Here is a 17,394-nt window from a genome sequence, read left to right as displayed (position 1 = left end):
CAACAGTAAGATTTAGAGCTCAATCCTATACCTGGGCAGTGCCAGTGGCTGTTGTGCTGCCCAGGCAACAGCCGTCGCAAAAATGCTTAGGGCATTTTTTGCGCCTGTGGTGAGGACATGGCACTGGCACCATGCCAGTCAGCACTGGGCCTCCGCGCCAAGTGGATGTCTTCATGGAGCAGCTGGTGGTAAGTTTCTCTGCTGGCTGGCAAAGCAACTTTTCGGGGGGGAGGGGAGGATTGGGCCCAGGAGGCCCAGACTCTTCTGCCAAATTCCTTGCCCACTCCCAGCCTACTGAGCCCTCCACAGGCCTCCTTGGTTCTGCACCAGCAAAATAGCTGGCGCAGCTCCAAGGAGACCCATTGGGGCCACAGCGGCTTTACCTGGAGTAAAGGAACAAACATTCCCTTACTCAGAGGAAACTCTGGCGCCTCCTCAACCCCATAGGATGCAGTAGTGGCCATTTTAGTGCCACTGTTTCTCTGGGTGCTGCCAGGGGATAGGATTGGGCTGCCCAACATTTTAGGCAATTATTTTGCTTTTAAATTTACATGTAAGTGCCTGAATGTAATTTTGTTAAGATCCACTCTGGGGCATTGCCATTGCCCAAGTCATTTCCCCATCCTACTCGTGTTTCCCACCTTTCATTATTCAAGTCCACTCCCACTTCTATTTTTTATAAACTTGTTTCACATTTTAGGGGCCGATCCTATCCAATTTTCCAGTGCCGGTGCAACCGTACCAATGGGGCATGCACTGCATCCTGTGGTGGGAAGACTGTCATAGTAGACTCCTTAAGTATGGGAACATTTGTTCTCTTATTTCAGGGCTGCATTGCAGTTGCACCGGTGCTGGAAAGTTGGATAGGATTGGGCCCTAAACCCTTTATCTGCTTGTGGTTGGTTGAACTCAATGAAAGCATTACCCTAGTCCTCCTAGACCTTCACTATACAGTACAGCCTAGATTTGTGGGAAATTAGTCACAAAACTGGGTAATACACACCTCACTTTTTTCCCTGGTGTCTTTTAGGTTACTGGACAAGACTGCTGTTCATAGTATGTTGTCATAAAATGATTTTCGGCAGTGCACAAAGCATGCTGCTGATAGTCATTTTAGGAGGCACTACTGCAAATGGCAACAGCATGGGAGGACCAACACTGAATCCAACAAGGTAAGTCTGATGGCTGCGGAAGCTGGAAGTGGCTGGAACAGGGAGGAGAGAGGGTGAAATGGGGAGGAGATGGAGGCAGGAAGAAGGGTGATTGAGGCTGGGAAGGGGGTGGTGCCACTAACATCCTATCTCCTTTCCTGGCCTCGATCCGCCTTCCTGGGTCCACTCAGATTTGCTCCAGCAAAGCAGCCAATGCAGATCTGCATAGATTCATGCAAGTGGCGGCTTATTCCCAGGCAAGGGAACAAATGTTCCCTTATGCAAAGAAGACCTCCAGGGCCTGAAATTCCCCTGTGGGGTGGAGCTGCATTGGCATAGGAGAAGCTAGGTAGGATTGGCCTATAAGTGCCCAGTAGCTTCCTGATATATCCATTATGTGCTTTTGTCATTGGCAACTATGCCAGTTATTACCGAGAAGCTAAAATGCCTGTAATCCAGTTTTATTGATGACTCCCTAGAGAACCTCTCTGCATACAATCCATTGACATGCCCAGTGATTTTTTAAAAAGGAAAAATGAAATGACAACAACTTTTAGAATACACAAACCCTTTTAATGGGACATGACATGAGATCAGCCTTTCACTCTTGAAGGAGCAGTAAAAGCCAAGAGGAAAAATAAAACTCAGGAAGGATGCTTCATAAAATGTATGACGTGTGATAAATTCAAGGAACATGCCATAATATGTAATAAGTATTTATTTTTCAGTTCATGTAACATTGACATTCAGCAAAATGAGATATAAAGAAACAAAATGATTAATTTGTCTGCCTACAAAACCAGAAGTTGCTTGAAAAAGTCTTTGGATGGCTTTCTCTGAGGCTCAGAAAACCTCCCAGATGCTACCAAAATGAGTCTGGGAGGTCTTCAGTGGGGTAATCCAGGGTTTCAGCATCCGCAGTGAGGCAAACCTGTAAATGCTGTATCCACAGATAAAGAGGCCCCACCTGTAATATGAGAGGGTGGAAGGAACATTATGCCCTGGCCTAAGCTCCATGGGCAGCGGCAGGAATAGAAATGTATGTAATTATAATATTTTTTAGCTATTTTAATGCTACAATAACATACTCACTAAACAAGTGGAGCAGACCAGCTTCAAATGATTAAACTTAACCCTTGCATCTGTAATATGTCTTGGTTTTGCTGCTGCTGCTGCTCTTATTGCTGCTAATGCATCTCACACAAGCTCATACAAACATCTCTAAGCAAGGATTCTTCAGCAACGTCATAATGTGGGCAAGTCAAAGACATTTACTTCTCCTTTCCTTTAAAAGGCTGTTATCACGTGAAAATAAGTTACGTGGCCATGATTAAAACCAACCTGTTATTGGTTTTAATCGCCGATACCTGGCATGTATCACATGCCGGCTGGCATGTATCACATTGCAGAAGCTCATCATAAAGAAATGTGCACAGTGGTGGCAGCTGACAGTGGAGAATACATGTTCCTTCCTTGGCTCTGCTCATCCCACTATCCTTTCATCAGTGAAGACCAGCTTTAGTGTGATTTTCCACAGCACAGTTTGTGACAGTCCTTGAGTCTTTGGAAAGCACACATCTTTCTGCTCAAAAATGTAACAGGTTTCTTGTTGATTACGATCTTCCTAACTCTTGCCTTAACAGAACTAGGTACTTAACAGAACTAACTAGTGGAGTGTCACACATACCACCAACCATTGTGTGTGCAGAGTGCTACAGCACACCTATTCAACATGTCAGTTCCTTGTGAAGTGGTTTGAAGCCATTCTGTTTTGGCAACACTCAGAATAGATTGGAATGGGACAAATCCTCCTGCTGCTGCATGCATGGCCTGTGGGTGACTAAACTTTGTGATTCAGAATGCTTATCACCCACAAACCTGTTTGTGTGGAAACACTGTAAGGCACACACTTGAATATTTAATGAATGGTTTTGGCAGCTGTCAAGGAAATCCTGTGCTAATCCGGATCATTGGTGTTGAATATAGAAGCCAAAGTACCATGAATACTGTCCCATGGCACTCCCTTGCTGGGTCATAGCCACTGGCTAGAACTGAGTCCCATTCTAGTTTAGCTCATTTCTTACCAACACTTTTTAAATCAAGGCTCAAGTCCCAGTGTCTTTTAATGTTCATAAAGGGGGCTACTGGCCCTCAGCTGTGGCAGAATTTGATAGGAAATGTGTTTTGTTTTTAAGTTCAGTTTCAATTCAAATCAAATCAAAACCTTTATTGGTATTAACAATAAAACCAGGATGTTAAAACAGAGAATTTACCATGTGGATTAGACTCAACTTCTTGAGACAATTCTTGAATATATACAATAAAATTACTTTGCCATGATAGTCGTTAAACTCTCGTTTCTGCCAGTTAGTAAATGTCTAACCACGTCATTTTCAGATCCACTAAAAGACTTTAAAAAAGGGTATAAATACTGGCTCCATACATCAGAATAGTAATCACAGTTTAATAAAATATGAGGGATTGTCTCAATAGAACCTGAACCACAATGACATACTTTGGATTGTTGAGCATTGAACCTGGCTTTCATCTCATTTGAGGGGAAAGCGTTGAATCTGGCTAGGGAAAACACTCTGTACTCCTGTGGTTTTGTTAGAAAATTTAAATAATTGCTGCCCAAATCAGCTGCCCAGGATAAGCCGAAGTGAAGTGGGGAGCAGGTTTTTTTGGCCACAGCATCGTGCCCAGCAAATCCAGGGAAAGCCCTAAAGATTGGACTTTTTTTACTAAGTAAAGCAAGTCCTGGGGAACAGAAAGAGTCTTCTAAAATACTTTTCAGTAGGGGGTCCTTGGTTGCAGCAGAGCCAATTCTAAACCAGTGTTTATGGCTTCCAGACATAAAAGAGCATAAGATACACATCGAGGTACTGCAAAGATCTTGTATAGGAAGAGAGACTGAATCCTCTCAACCATGATACAAAAAGCAGAAATCCAGATGGGGATGCCATATAAGAGCTGTGCTGTTACCTTAGTATTAAAGGTCTGGAGTGCTGCAGGTATGAAGGAATTCCCCAAGCATTAAAAAAAGACTGATTGCTTGAGCTGTTATACTGCTTTTATGGATTGCTGATTGGCAATGCGCAGTCCACGAATGCCTAAAATCGAATAGGACTCCTAGGTATTTGAACATTTTCACTTGTTGAATGGAATGCTCCATGTTGTTAAAGATCCATGTTGTTGGTTTCCAGGAATGGCTGAATATCATTATTTTTGATTTATTAAAGTTAAGGATCAGTTTATTTTGTTCAAAATATTTTAGGCATTCCAAGATTAGCTGCTTTAGACCAATTTTTGTGAGTGCTAACAGAAGCATGTCATCTGCTGGTAGAACTAATTGACCAATTTTAGAAGGGTGGGCATCTACTAAGTGTAATAAAGGGACCAAGTCATTGAAAAACAGATTTAAAAGGGTCAGGGCCAACACACAGCCTTGCTTGACACCTTTGTTTACAAATACTACGTCTGTCAAATCGCCACTGGGTCCAAGCCTGATTTGACAGGAGGTGTCTTAGTAGAGGCTCCTGATTAAGAAGAGCAGTCTTATGTCTATTCCCAAGGCTTCCAATTTGGACCAAAGAATATCTCTATTAATTGAATAAAATGCTCCCTTTAAGTCCAAGAAAGCAGCATATAGGGCACAATTGCTTTGAGTTGTGTACTTTGCTATTAAGTGTGAAAGGACAGTGCAGTTATCAAGAGTGGATCGCCGGGTCCTAAAGCCAGATTGTTCAAGCCCAATATATCGTTGTCAGTTAGCCAAGAAAGCAATTTCTGGTGGAGATGCATGGCGTACATTTTCCCTGGGATCGAAAGTAGGCTGATTGGCCGATAACAATTTGGGATATTTGTATGACCTTTTTTAAAGATAGGGATTATTATAGATTTCTTCCAGGCATTAGGTATTTTGCCAGTAGTGTCAACCGCAGTAAAAAGGTTGGCAAGAGCAGGGGCCCACCAATCTGGATCTCTTTTAAGAAATTCAGGAAAAATGGAATCAGGGCCTGCTGCCTTCCCAGATTTAAGTTGGGCTATTAACTCTAGAATTTCATTAGGAGAGACTGGAGGCCAGTCCTGTTCATTATTAGAGGAGTTCTGAATTCTATACTGCAAATCTTGTTGCTCTTTGAAGTATAATGACCTATAATAATTAGCCCATGTTAATGGTGAAATAGAAGAAATATTTTGGGCATACTGGTAGAAAAAGCCCCCAACTAAATCCCAAAATTTTTTGTTGTTATGCTTGTTAATAGCTCTGCGCATGGCATCCCAACTAGCTAAATTTAGTTTCTGTTGTGCTTGAGCAACCATTGTGCACAGCTGACGTTGTAGCTCGAAATGACTTACTAATAAGTTCTTTTCCCGTTTCCCTAAATTTTCGGTAGACTTTACGAACCTCCGCTGTCAGGAGGTAGACTGAGTTATCTGAAGAGTTTCGACCAGTACAGGTTAGTTTGGTGTTCATGGTTAATTGTTATGGTCCGTAAAGAAGTTAGCAGCTCTTCTATTAAATGTTCGTAATTATAAACCAAGGCATTTGTGGATGAGGAAAGCTGTAATTTGGACCTTTTAAAAGGCAAATACTCTGATCTTAGAAGGGATGACAATTGACCTATAACACCTTCATTGCGGGTTAATAAAGGTTGATGAACCACAGAGGTCTGGATGGAATTCAAAGGCTGATTCTGCTGGCCAGGGGGGTAAGAAGTGGAGATGGCAGAATAAAGGTAGGTGATCACTTAGGCCTGGTTGACCAACAGCAAATTTTTAACTAGTGATAATAATGGCCCAGGCATTAATACATAGTCAATCACACTACATCCTTGGGGTGAAATGAAAGTAAAATCCCCTGAGCCTTTAAATTCTGGCAAACCATTTAGCCAGGTTAGACCCCAGGCACATACAAAATTGGACCAAGAGGAGACCAGACTCATTGCATAACATGTCCCTAGAACACTGGATATTTTTATTGAGATAGGGAAAGTCTGAATCAAAAGCAGAGTCAAAAGCATGAGAAATACTTTGAGGTCCTTGTCCAATCCTTGCATTCATATCGCCTGTCACCAAAAGCTGGGTGCTAGGAAATTTTAGAGCTACAATTTCAGTGACCTGATTCAAAAAATCCCATCGTTCTTCCCTTACACACTTGGTTTGGGAAGGAGAAATGTAAACGTTAATGAGAATAATATCTTGTCTAGTGAAGGATAACTTAATTGCTAATACATTACAAGGGCTGTTTGCTAGAAATACCTGTTGAGTTTAAAAAGCCAATCGAATTAGTACGCCAAGACCACCAACCTGTCTTCCTTTAGTGTGAAATTTCGACACCATAAGTTCAAAAACCATATAGCCCTCAAATGTGATAGGAGAGGATGTCCACGTTTCCTGTAGGCAAATTATGTCATTTTCCTTGAGAGTTTTGAGGAAATCACCGTCCTTTAACTTGGTTATCCATCCTGCTACATTCCAAGATAGTAACTTAACTGGCCTGTTGGTACATGAGTGGTCAGTTGTAATTTGGCGTCAATTAGGGCCAGTGTCTAAGACAGAAGTTTCCATCTCTGAATGCAAAAGATCCTGGTGGTTGTTATAGATAGGAGCTTAGAGGTCAGCTTTAACATCAGCCAGACAGTCAGTAATTTTATTCCGTACTTCCTGGGGTAGGTCCTTGATGGTTTGCACTGCCTTTCGGTCAATCACGAGCCCGTCAGACTCTAATTGATCCAGTAATGCACTGATGGGTAATTCTACATTTGTTGTTTCCTTATCAGTAGAATTATTACTTGATGCAGTGATGATAGCCTCAGCTTCTCCTTCTGACATAATGGCAGGTCTGGAGTGTAACAGTTGTTGTTTTAGCACCTCCTTCAGAGTGTAATTTGATTGCAAGGGATCCATGGGGACTGTAAAGTCCATCATATCGGTTAGGGGATCATGCAGGCAAGGGATTTCCTTGGACCATCCTTCCTCTGCTGATCTCATCTCATCTCATCAATGTTCTTAAGTAATTCTTCTCTGACCTTCTCCAGCACATTTACAACTCTCTGTTGTTCAGAATGGGGAAGTTTTTTTTGTGGCATTCACCACTCCCGTTGATTATTTCCTCCTCCTCTGGGTCAAGGTTTAACAAGAAGGCTTCAATAGTGTCTCTAGGAGCTGGTCCACACTCAGAAAAACAATCAGAGGCTGATTGTTGAGGTTAGTTCTGTTTGGTGTCCCGTTGCCTGTCGGCCTCACTGGAGGGTTGTTTTGTGATGACACATCTTGCCAAAATGTTTGAAGTGGAAGTAGAGTAGTTCCTTGCTTCCTTAGTTGTTTATGCAGAAACACTGTAAGGCACACACTTGAATATTTAATAAATGGTTTTGGCGGCTGTCAAGGAAATCCTGTGCTAATCCAGATCATTGGTGTTGAATATAGAAGCCAAAGTACCATGAATGGTACTCCCTTTGCTGGGTCATAGCCACTGGCTAGAACTGAGTCCCATTCTAGGTTAGCTCATTTCTTACCAACACTTTTTAAATCAAGGCTCAAGTCCCAATGTCTTCTAATGTTCATAAAGGGGGCTACTGGCCCTCAGCTGTGGCAGAATTTGACAGGAAATGGGTTTAGTTTTTAAGTTCAGTTTCAATTCATCAGTGTCAATGGTTTTACATCAGTACTAACATACTGTAATGTCCTTAACTGTTTTTGCACAGGTTACCTTAAGAGCAGTAATAAAAACAGAAAGCAAGGGACAGAAATTATTTGAGACCACATTTGTGGTCTTTGAGAGCGGTTGTCAAAATACTTCTCTCTGTTCTAATTCAATGGCTAGCATATTCTTTGATAAATCTTATCACAGATGTCTGTTTTGACTCTGTTGGTCCAACCTCCAGTTTCCAAAGTTGCCTTTTATTTTATGCCATTTGCCCTTACTTAGGGAACCCAAATGTAGGTAATCTGTTGGCTATTAAATAAATAACATGGGCAGAACAATTCTATCTGGGGCATAGGCTGACAGATCTCGATTGGTCAGTGTAAACCCTGGATCAGCTGCAGGAATCCCTCTACCATTTGGTGGGTTGCAGCCACCAGGGCAAATGGCTGGAGACCACGCACAGGTGACAGCAGCCCACTGAACCTCCTCTGTCCCCCATTGTCACCAATAATTCAGTGGGGCAGTGCTTCAGGCGTAGATTATGGGCAGATCGGGGTGGGGAGTGGGGAGCAGGCCGGATAGGACATGGTTTGGGGGAAGGAGGGGGTTCACAGTAGCAACCATTAGGGATGGGCACTTGAGTTATGATAACTTGACTGGAATCATGAAAACACTGGTTTTTTGCAACTCATTTTAAGTCACAGACATCACTGACTGGGACTCGACTCACTCGGGGCCAGTAACTCAGAAATCCGTCATGACTTGAACTGATTTGAGTAACTCTTGCCTGCTTAGAAGTTGCTGTTTGTGCGTGTTGGTCACTTTTTCGCTGCTGCTTCCATGTTGCGCCAAAGATCTCATGGCTGATCCGGAAGACAGCATTCAGAAGGACAGCAGCAGCAGACATGGTGGGAGGAGGGTTGGTTTGTTCCAGGAGGTGGGGGCTGGGGAGTGAAGGGGAGGAGGGAGGCTTAAGTTTTTCTTGGCTGCACAAGTCTGGGGGGAGGAACTAGAACAAGGCAGAGGCAGAGAACAAGAACAAGGCAGAGGCAGAGGCAGCCAGGACACAAGGGAGAGGCCTCTCTTGACCATCTAGGAATGGACAATTGGATGGCCTGAATTTTTTTTTTCTGGACAAGGGAGGGGAGAAAGAGTCATCATCATGTGAACCGGAGGGGGGGTGTTGTCACTGGGGTTCATATGGAACCAATCATTTTTCTGCACTGCTACACTCACTCAAATAACAGCACAGCTTTTGTTTACATAAGTAAAATGAAAATGGTGGTTGAAGTGAAGGACTTCAAACCATTGCTGACTACAGATGGAATGGGAGTTGAGTCAGGGAGTTGGCGACTTGCAGCTCTGGCTCAGTTACTGGAGCACATGCCTGGCAGCCATACATACTGAGAATCTATCCACCTTTCCTGGCTGAGGCTCACAGGAGTTTCATGCAAAAGAGCTGGCATAGATTCAAAGAGAGCCATTGGAGACCAGGTTGTCTACAGAGAGGTAAGGAAAAAATATTTTTACTTGTCTCTCCTGGGCCATCTCGTTGCCCCCGCCCCATAGCATGCAGTACATACTTTGTTGGTGGTGTTGCATGGTCTAGGCTGGGACTGAATTTACTTAGGATTGGACCCTAAGTAAATAATGGCTAGCCTAAACAACTTAAAACTTCTTTAAAAAGCAACAAATAATTGTTTAAAAGGCAAGAATGAGAGTTTGTTCTCTTGCTACTTTTGTGAACAACTGTGTAGTTGACCACAACAACCCCATTAAAAGCAAATGGATACAAGCCAAAAAACTTTAGGAATGCCTAGTTCTTAAAATGAATGTGCCTTGAATGCTTATCTAATCATCACATCAATATACTGCTTTTCTTCCAACATGGAAAGTAGTTCACATGGTCCCTTCGGGTGGTTACCCATCCATGTCGTGAGCTGACCAGACCTAGAGCAGCTCATCTTCAGGAAAGTGGTTGTATCATATGCCTTCAGACCATGCCCTGGATATGCATTGGTCAATGTCCATGTACTACGCATGGCCACTTTTTGTATCAAAACACTCATCTTTCTACAGATTCTAGAACGGAAGAGCTGAAATGTCATATGCATACTTGCATTGCATACAAGAATTTTCAAAGTTGTTAAGCCGAAGAGATGCCCAGTATGCAAAGTGTTTGACTTTGAGTTTTATAGAGGGTTCTGTGTCAAGGATTCTGCAAGGCTGACACCAAAATTTTTCATTATGATCTTGGCCTTGTGGGGATATGAAGTAATTGAAGAAGATATCCATTGTTTATTTTATATCACCTTCACCTCTTACCCAGTAAAGCCAATAAGTCTCTGAAGCCAGTTAATCAAATCTTGCTTTTTCCAAAATCATTACTGCATGTGGCATACATTTCTGAAATCTCATTTGGTAGTGGAAATATGGTGGGACTCCAAGCAATGGCAACTTCTGCTGTTGTAGTACATGATAATCAGCATATATTATATAGGCACTCAGACATGTTTCAATAAAAGAAATATGAGAAGTTGTGTCTTAGTCAATGAAACCAGCTTTCCATTGTAATTGTTTAAGTGTCTCATTCTCCCAAGTGTTAACATGCCGCTTGTATGTCTTGAGTTACTTTTCTCAAGTTATTTTTGTACGAGGTGTAAAGGGCTACAGTTTACCACAAATCAAACACTTCTGAGAAAGTTAACTATTATTCATCATCCCAGCAATACAGGTATGTATCAGCAGAGGGCATACAATCATTCTGAAAGAATGACTAGCAATTTGTTTTAAGCTATTTCTGCCCAGTGTTGCATGTACACAATAGGGACCAAATTGTACACCTGTGGTACAGGCAGAAATGGGTTAAAATATAATTCAAAAACCCTGTAAGAAACCTGTACCACTTCAGACTGCAAAGAGGGGCTCACATGACTGAATTGCTTGTGCAGGATTCCCACCCCCCTCAAATATGCTACCATTCAAGTGGTTCATTCAAAACAGGTTTACCACCTCAGTGAGAACTAGGACTACAGCTAACCATACCGAAAGGGGGACGACCCCCCTATACTTTTGTCCTAAAATGTGCAAAGGCTTATCCTGATTATTATAACTTCCATAGCTCTAGGAAACCCTTAGGAGATCAAACACAGGGGGTAGGTGATGGGCAGGGGCTGTCTTGCTGGGACAGAGTCTGCTTTATACAGGTGCTAGAAATCTGGCACCCACTGCCTGTCAGTGTAGTGATTCATAGTACCACGCTGAAACCCTGCTGCAATCCTACACATTTGTTTGGCAGCAAGTTTTGGTCACACCTTACTCACTGCTTGATCTCTCTCATTTATCACTACAGTGAGCTAGAGGTGTTAACAGACTTACCTGAAAAACACCCATGTGGTTTCTGGCTGCCATGTCATAGCCCTTTCACAAATGCAAGCAAGGCCTTTTTAGCTCACCAGATGAGTAACCTTTATTTTATATAGTGATGCCTTCCTTTTAAGAATCATTCTCACAAGGTTAATGCTCTAAAATTAAAGCAAACTAATTTGCACAACACATACCACTAAAACAGTAAAAGCAAGAAAACGGCACCTACGGATTCACATGGCCAGGGTCAGGCAATGTATATTTGATCATTTTAGCCTTGGTATAACCTCCCTTTGTGCCCTATGGGTGATGGGAACAGAGGCATGAAGGCAACTGACAGCATGGCAGATACACCACAGCTGGCTGCTTGACTGCAACTGAGTGGTTACTAGCCAAGCAGCACATTGGGGATGGATATCAGCCCATAAAATCCACTCCCAAAGGATGTCAGATAAAGCGAAGAAGGCAGGACTGCAGAAAGACAGGCAGGAAGGTAAGGAACAGAAGAGGAACAGACGGGACAGGAGCAGGAAGGAGGAGCTGGAGAGGGCAGTACAAATGAGAGACAGAAAGCAAACGAGTTGGCTGGCCAAAGAAGGAAGGGCAAGATGTCCAAAGAGAGGAGGAGGAAAGGAACCAAGGGTCAATCATCCCATGATGAGTGGCTGAAAGTGGGAGTCACTGATCAACCTGCTTCCCTCTGGAACAACCAGGAGGTAACTAGGGTCCACTGTCTGGACCAGTGATTTTCAACCTTCATCTTGTGGCACACTGACAAGGCACTAAAATTGTCAAGGCACACCATTAGGTTTTTGACAATTGACAAGGCACACCATGCTGCCAGTGGGGGGCTCCCATCCCCATTGGACCTACTAATAAATGATCTTCCCCCAAATTCCTGTGGCACACCTGTAGACCACTCACAGCACACTAGTGTGCCACAGCACAGTGGTTGAAAATGGCTGGTCTGGGCTGTGGACAAAAGGGGCCAAGCTTAGAAGGGTTGCACCCCACTGATCCAGGTTCGGTACCTGGTGAGGAGCACGCTGCATTAAGTCCCACTGTTTGGGGTTGGATATGCTGGGCCTCTGCAGGAGAAAGTAGAGCAGGGGTCATAGTGACATCACCCCTGCCTCCTCCCACTGGACTATTTGACAGCAGCAGACTTCCCCACGTGACAGAACTGAACCCACTGTCCTATCAAGATACAGGAAGCAGGACGGGGGCACAAAGCCAGTTACTAATGTAAAATAAATGGCAAAGTGAGCTATTGCCTCTTTGGTGCTGGAGGAGGAGATGTCAGCCCTAAGATGTTGACCTTCTCCCCCTCCCCCCCAAGATGAGGAAGAAGTAGGGGCAGAAGTTACACAAGGTTAAAGGTCATGAACAAGGCTCATCTGCATCAGGCACAATTTGAGCAGCAGTGAGAGCAAGGTTGAATTTTGCCAGTGCTGAACTGACATCTGCATCATGAATTCCTTACTCACCCTGCATAGAAGGTTGCTCATCGGCCCAAGGGCAGTGCAAATCAGGGCTTAGGTTTAGAAAGCATGTGATCTAGAGATTCAGAGTACAGGCTTTATAAATTCATCTTTAATTGCAGTATGGGGTGAGATAATTTGAGAGGGCAGCATAGGTGGATACCTAATTTTTGTATTTCCTGGACAAAATCAAAGGATGTAACTTCTGCAGAAACCTCTATCTTGTAGAGGTTGTAGGTCAGTGATCTTTCAACCTTTGTCTGATGACCCCAGTTTACAAATAAATTATGGTAGTCGGTACCTATGTGTCAAGTAGAGCTAACCTGGCAAAGGTGACTCTTAACCAGATGTATGGTTAAGAAAAACAGCTGTGTGTCTGGGCACACTGTCAGGGCACCACTGCTTTATACACACATTCAACAGAGTGTAACTGGCTTTGATTTTGTGTACTTAGTGTTGACTAACTGGCTCAGATCAGAATTTGTACCAGATGCCTTGATAATAGGCAGTTGATGATCTGGAGGGGCTCCACTTATATTTTTTATTTTAGTGCCTTTTAGCATCCCTAAAAAAGTTTCTATTTCTTAATTTACCTTCTTTGTCACAACAAAACTCTTTCATTTTGCTATCGTGTACTTGTTAGAATGCAATACAGCCATTATGAGCTGTAATTTTATATTCGGAATTCTTACAGCAATTGCATAGCATAACTAAATTCCAAAGACATTTTCATCAAATCAATTTTAATAGGAAACATAATTATGCTCTTATTTATATATGTTTCACACCAACTGGTCTACACAGTAAATGTTCAATCTTATAAAATAATGCTCTTATTTATACATGTTTCACACCAACTAGTCTACACAGTAAATGTTCAATCTTATAAAATAATGAGATCATAAACTGATATACTCTAATTACTTCCCTCCTACACTACAATGTGTAGTCCAAGAGGGACTACACATTACAGTGTGGTGGTGAGGGGTGCAGTCTCAAAATGTACTCAGAAACTTCAGTTGGTACAAAATGCAAAAGCCAAACTAATGGGGGCTACTCAGTACCTTCTCCCATGCGTGCTTCGTAAGACTCAACTGCCATGTACAAAAGCCCTTGCTTTCCAAAGCATGGTGGGCATTGATTACGAGCCGGGCATTCTTGGTGGTGATGTGAACCTTGTCGAATGCCCTCCCTGTGGCAGTTCAGTTGGTCCTACTCCTGTGCAAAGACTCTAATCCTTTGCCAAGTTTTTGGTTCATTTGTGGCATTTTATTCTATTTTTCTGGGGTTTTTTTTAGTAAGCCATCTTGGGCTGCCTAACAGCAGAAAAGAGCAGAAAATTTGGTTTTCCTTTACATATAGAGTAGACAGCTAGGAAGATAACACCTCACTCCATATTGGTACAGCATTCGTGCACAAGTGTAACTCACTTTCCATTCATGAAGGGAAAATGTGGCCATGGAGTGTCTCCACATGCACAGTGAGGCTGCATTCAACTCTTGTAGACATCCATATAAGTTCAGCCATGTATGAACTATCAATCAGATTTCCAAAACAAAAATAATGAAATTCTGCATAGCTGTAAATTGTTACTGTTGCTGAAAGCAGCACCTCACAGTTCTGTATAATGCACATCTATGTATCATCACCATTCTTAATACGCACAGAATCAAAATTCTGACAGTCTTGTTCCAGAAGAGAAGACACCCCACACATGAGACAGAACTATAGTCAAATGCTGGAATTATTTGAATTGTCTTAATGTACAATTTATCAGCAGACTTTTTTTTGCATGGAGTTAACAATGTATAAAGCTTAGACCTGACTTCCAAGACTTATCCAAATTTTAACAAAAGAGAAAGATTATAAAGTTAGCAACTATTTTCACTGAACTGAAGCTAAAAATATTAAAGTATTCATCAGCTGTTAGCTATTTTCAGAGAATTCTTTGCATTGCTCATGGAAACATTGTGGTTTTAGGAACTGTAGTAATGCAACACATCCATAACCATCTCACACAATGCTGGGACCTTAGATATTCCAAAGTAACCAGAGCAATTTGAGGTAGTGCTCAGCCTGCAACTAGACAGTGTCCATTTTGATCTCGGATAGCAAAATCCAAATGGACAGCCTGCTGTTTCCCCAAAGACATGAAATATTTGCATTGTTCAACATAATGCACTGAAATGAGGCAAAGCTCAGTTTGTTGTTCATGATGCCCTCTCATTGTCCTCTTTACCATGCTTTTTAGCATCTGTTCAAAATGATGGTTTCTCACTTGACTCAATGATAATTTGCACACATCCAGATTGCACATCAGTGCTCTAAAAGGTCTTAATGGAGAACTAGCATTTGTTCATATTTTGAACTGTGGAGATTATACTGGATATTAACAAAGCTTGGTTCAGTGCCCATGCGAGAACACACATTAGAAGCCATACTTAGCTCTGGGAAGAAGAAAAAGGCTCTTTTCTTCCCATATCCTTCATGTGCAAAACAGATTTGAGTAACACAATTTGATTCAAACTAAAAGCCAATTTGACCTTGCATTTTCTATAGGTATGATATTCTGATAACCTGTGTCTCAATTACAAGGCAGTCATGTTCTTCCCAAATCACAGCAGCCAATATGAGAGCCAGGTTAGTCAAAAGTGGTTAGAAACTAGTTCACACAAAACACATTTTGCCGTATTTCATTACATATAAGGAAAATCTGTACGCCATTAAACACCTTTACTAGTAATCGAATCTATTGGTGTCCCACATCCACAGGCTACAGCCTGCCTTTTTACTGACTAATAAACAAATGAACCATTATATCCACAAAATCCTCCAGCGTAGATACTGGTAGCTAAGCCACACAGTAGCCAATTGAAAACTTACTGCAAGATAAGCTTCAACTATGAAGAAAGCTAGTTATCTGTGGAACCAAGCCATATAGCAAGGCAAAAATTTGTATGTTCCTTACAGCCAAAGTTGGACATGTCAGGTAGCATGGGCATGGTAACATTCACACAGATGGAAGCTATTGATGAACCATACTATTGCAGCAGAATTAATTTACAAGCAGTCAGTACATATCCTTCTGTCTTCACCCAAACACAAAATGAAATTTCACATATGGAATACAGAGGGACAGCACAACTACTAACCCCAACTCAGCTCTTGCAGTAGGTATAAAACCACCTTAATTATTGTGGCCTAATTATTTTACTGTTTTTACTTTTAATCCTTTAAACAGTAAAAAGTTCTAGATAATTTTGATGTATGTCCCTGTTGTCTCTCACAGAAGATGGGACTTTTTTTTAGTGAAAAACTAATAGTACATAAAAAGAAACAGTAAGTAGAAACTTAACACTGCTATGTGTCTTAGAATCATTTTTGTTGAAAGTCAACAGTTAAGGTTTCAATGGTCCCCAGCAATTTAATTCAGCCAGTTTCCCCTTATTGTTGCAACATGACATCTGGTTCAAAAGAAGCTGGGCAACTATGTTCAGGGATGTCACTAGGACAAGTGACAGTGAGCAGATATTTTAAAAATACAAAAGATTGTCTTAGATAATTATTTAAGTGAACAAAAACACTGAAGCGAAGTTTTAGAGATTCCTTCACTCATTAAGGGCAACTGAACTTGTTGATTTGGTAATACAGAATAGAACTTTAAGAAGGTACTTGGGCAGAAAGCAAATCAGCACTGTATAGCAGGGGTCTCTAAACTTTTTGGCCAAAGGGCCGCATCAAATATCTGTATCAGTGTTGAGGGCTGGAAAAAAAAAATTAAATATAAAATTTATATAAATACATTAGAGATAGAACTTAGATGAATGAATAAATGAATGGGCTCAAATGTCCAGGACTTCTCCAAGCACAAACACAGCCCAAGAAATAAAGCACGAACTTAAATAGACCCCCATTCCCCTACCCCACAAGCACAACTCTGGTTGTGCTTGGTTAACTGGGCCACATGCTCTCAGGGGATCAGAGGCTGGCCGCAGGCTGGATAGAGGCTCGCCGCGGGCCGCATCTGGCTCCCAGGCTGGGGTTTGGACACCCCTGCCCTATAAAATTACTCCAGTAAATTCAGCAACACTTTCACAAGGCTATATTGTTATGGGTGACTGCATAGTTTGCAGTACAATGTTGTAAAACCACCAACATCTACACAGGCACTTAACTTGATATTCCAAGTAACTTTGCCTTGATCAAACTGCCTCATAATGTATGAAGCAAAGCTGTGCAGAGATGTAAAATTAATGGTCATAATATATTTAATAAATCGAGCCATTATGGCATCTACGAAGTCTTCACCTTGAATGGTGGTGGTGCTTTTGATTATGTCAATACTAGAACACCTTTAATTTCACTAGCACCACTCTAGGGATCTTCATGAGTGTGAATTGGTTGCCTTTACCCATCTCAACATAATCCTTTCTGTACAGGGAATTACAGTAAATCAAAACACAGTATGACCCATACAACCCAGGGAAGACTGCCTGCAACCATTATTGCAATAATGGCAGCACTTTCACCAACGCACAGAGGCGAAGTGTTCAAATGTGTTCCTATGCTGCCTAATGTTTCAACTGGGGTTTGCCATTACATGCAAGTATAGTATTATTTTTTATGTTTGACAATATTTGCTACTCACTTTAATATGGTTTACCCAGCATATTTAATATGCACAGTCCTTCATTAAAACATAAAAAGCTACTCAAACCTCTAATTATAAGCCAGTGCGACT

The sequence above is a fragment of the Tiliqua scincoides genome, chromosome 2, assembly GCF_035046505.1.
Source record: "Tiliqua scincoides isolate rTilSci1 chromosome 2, rTilSci1.hap2, whole genome shotgun sequence".
In the NCBI taxonomy this organism is placed as follows: Eukaryota; Metazoa; Chordata; class Lepidosauria; order Squamata; family Scincidae; genus Tiliqua; species Tiliqua scincoides.
This window is presented reverse-complemented; position numbering follows the sequence as displayed.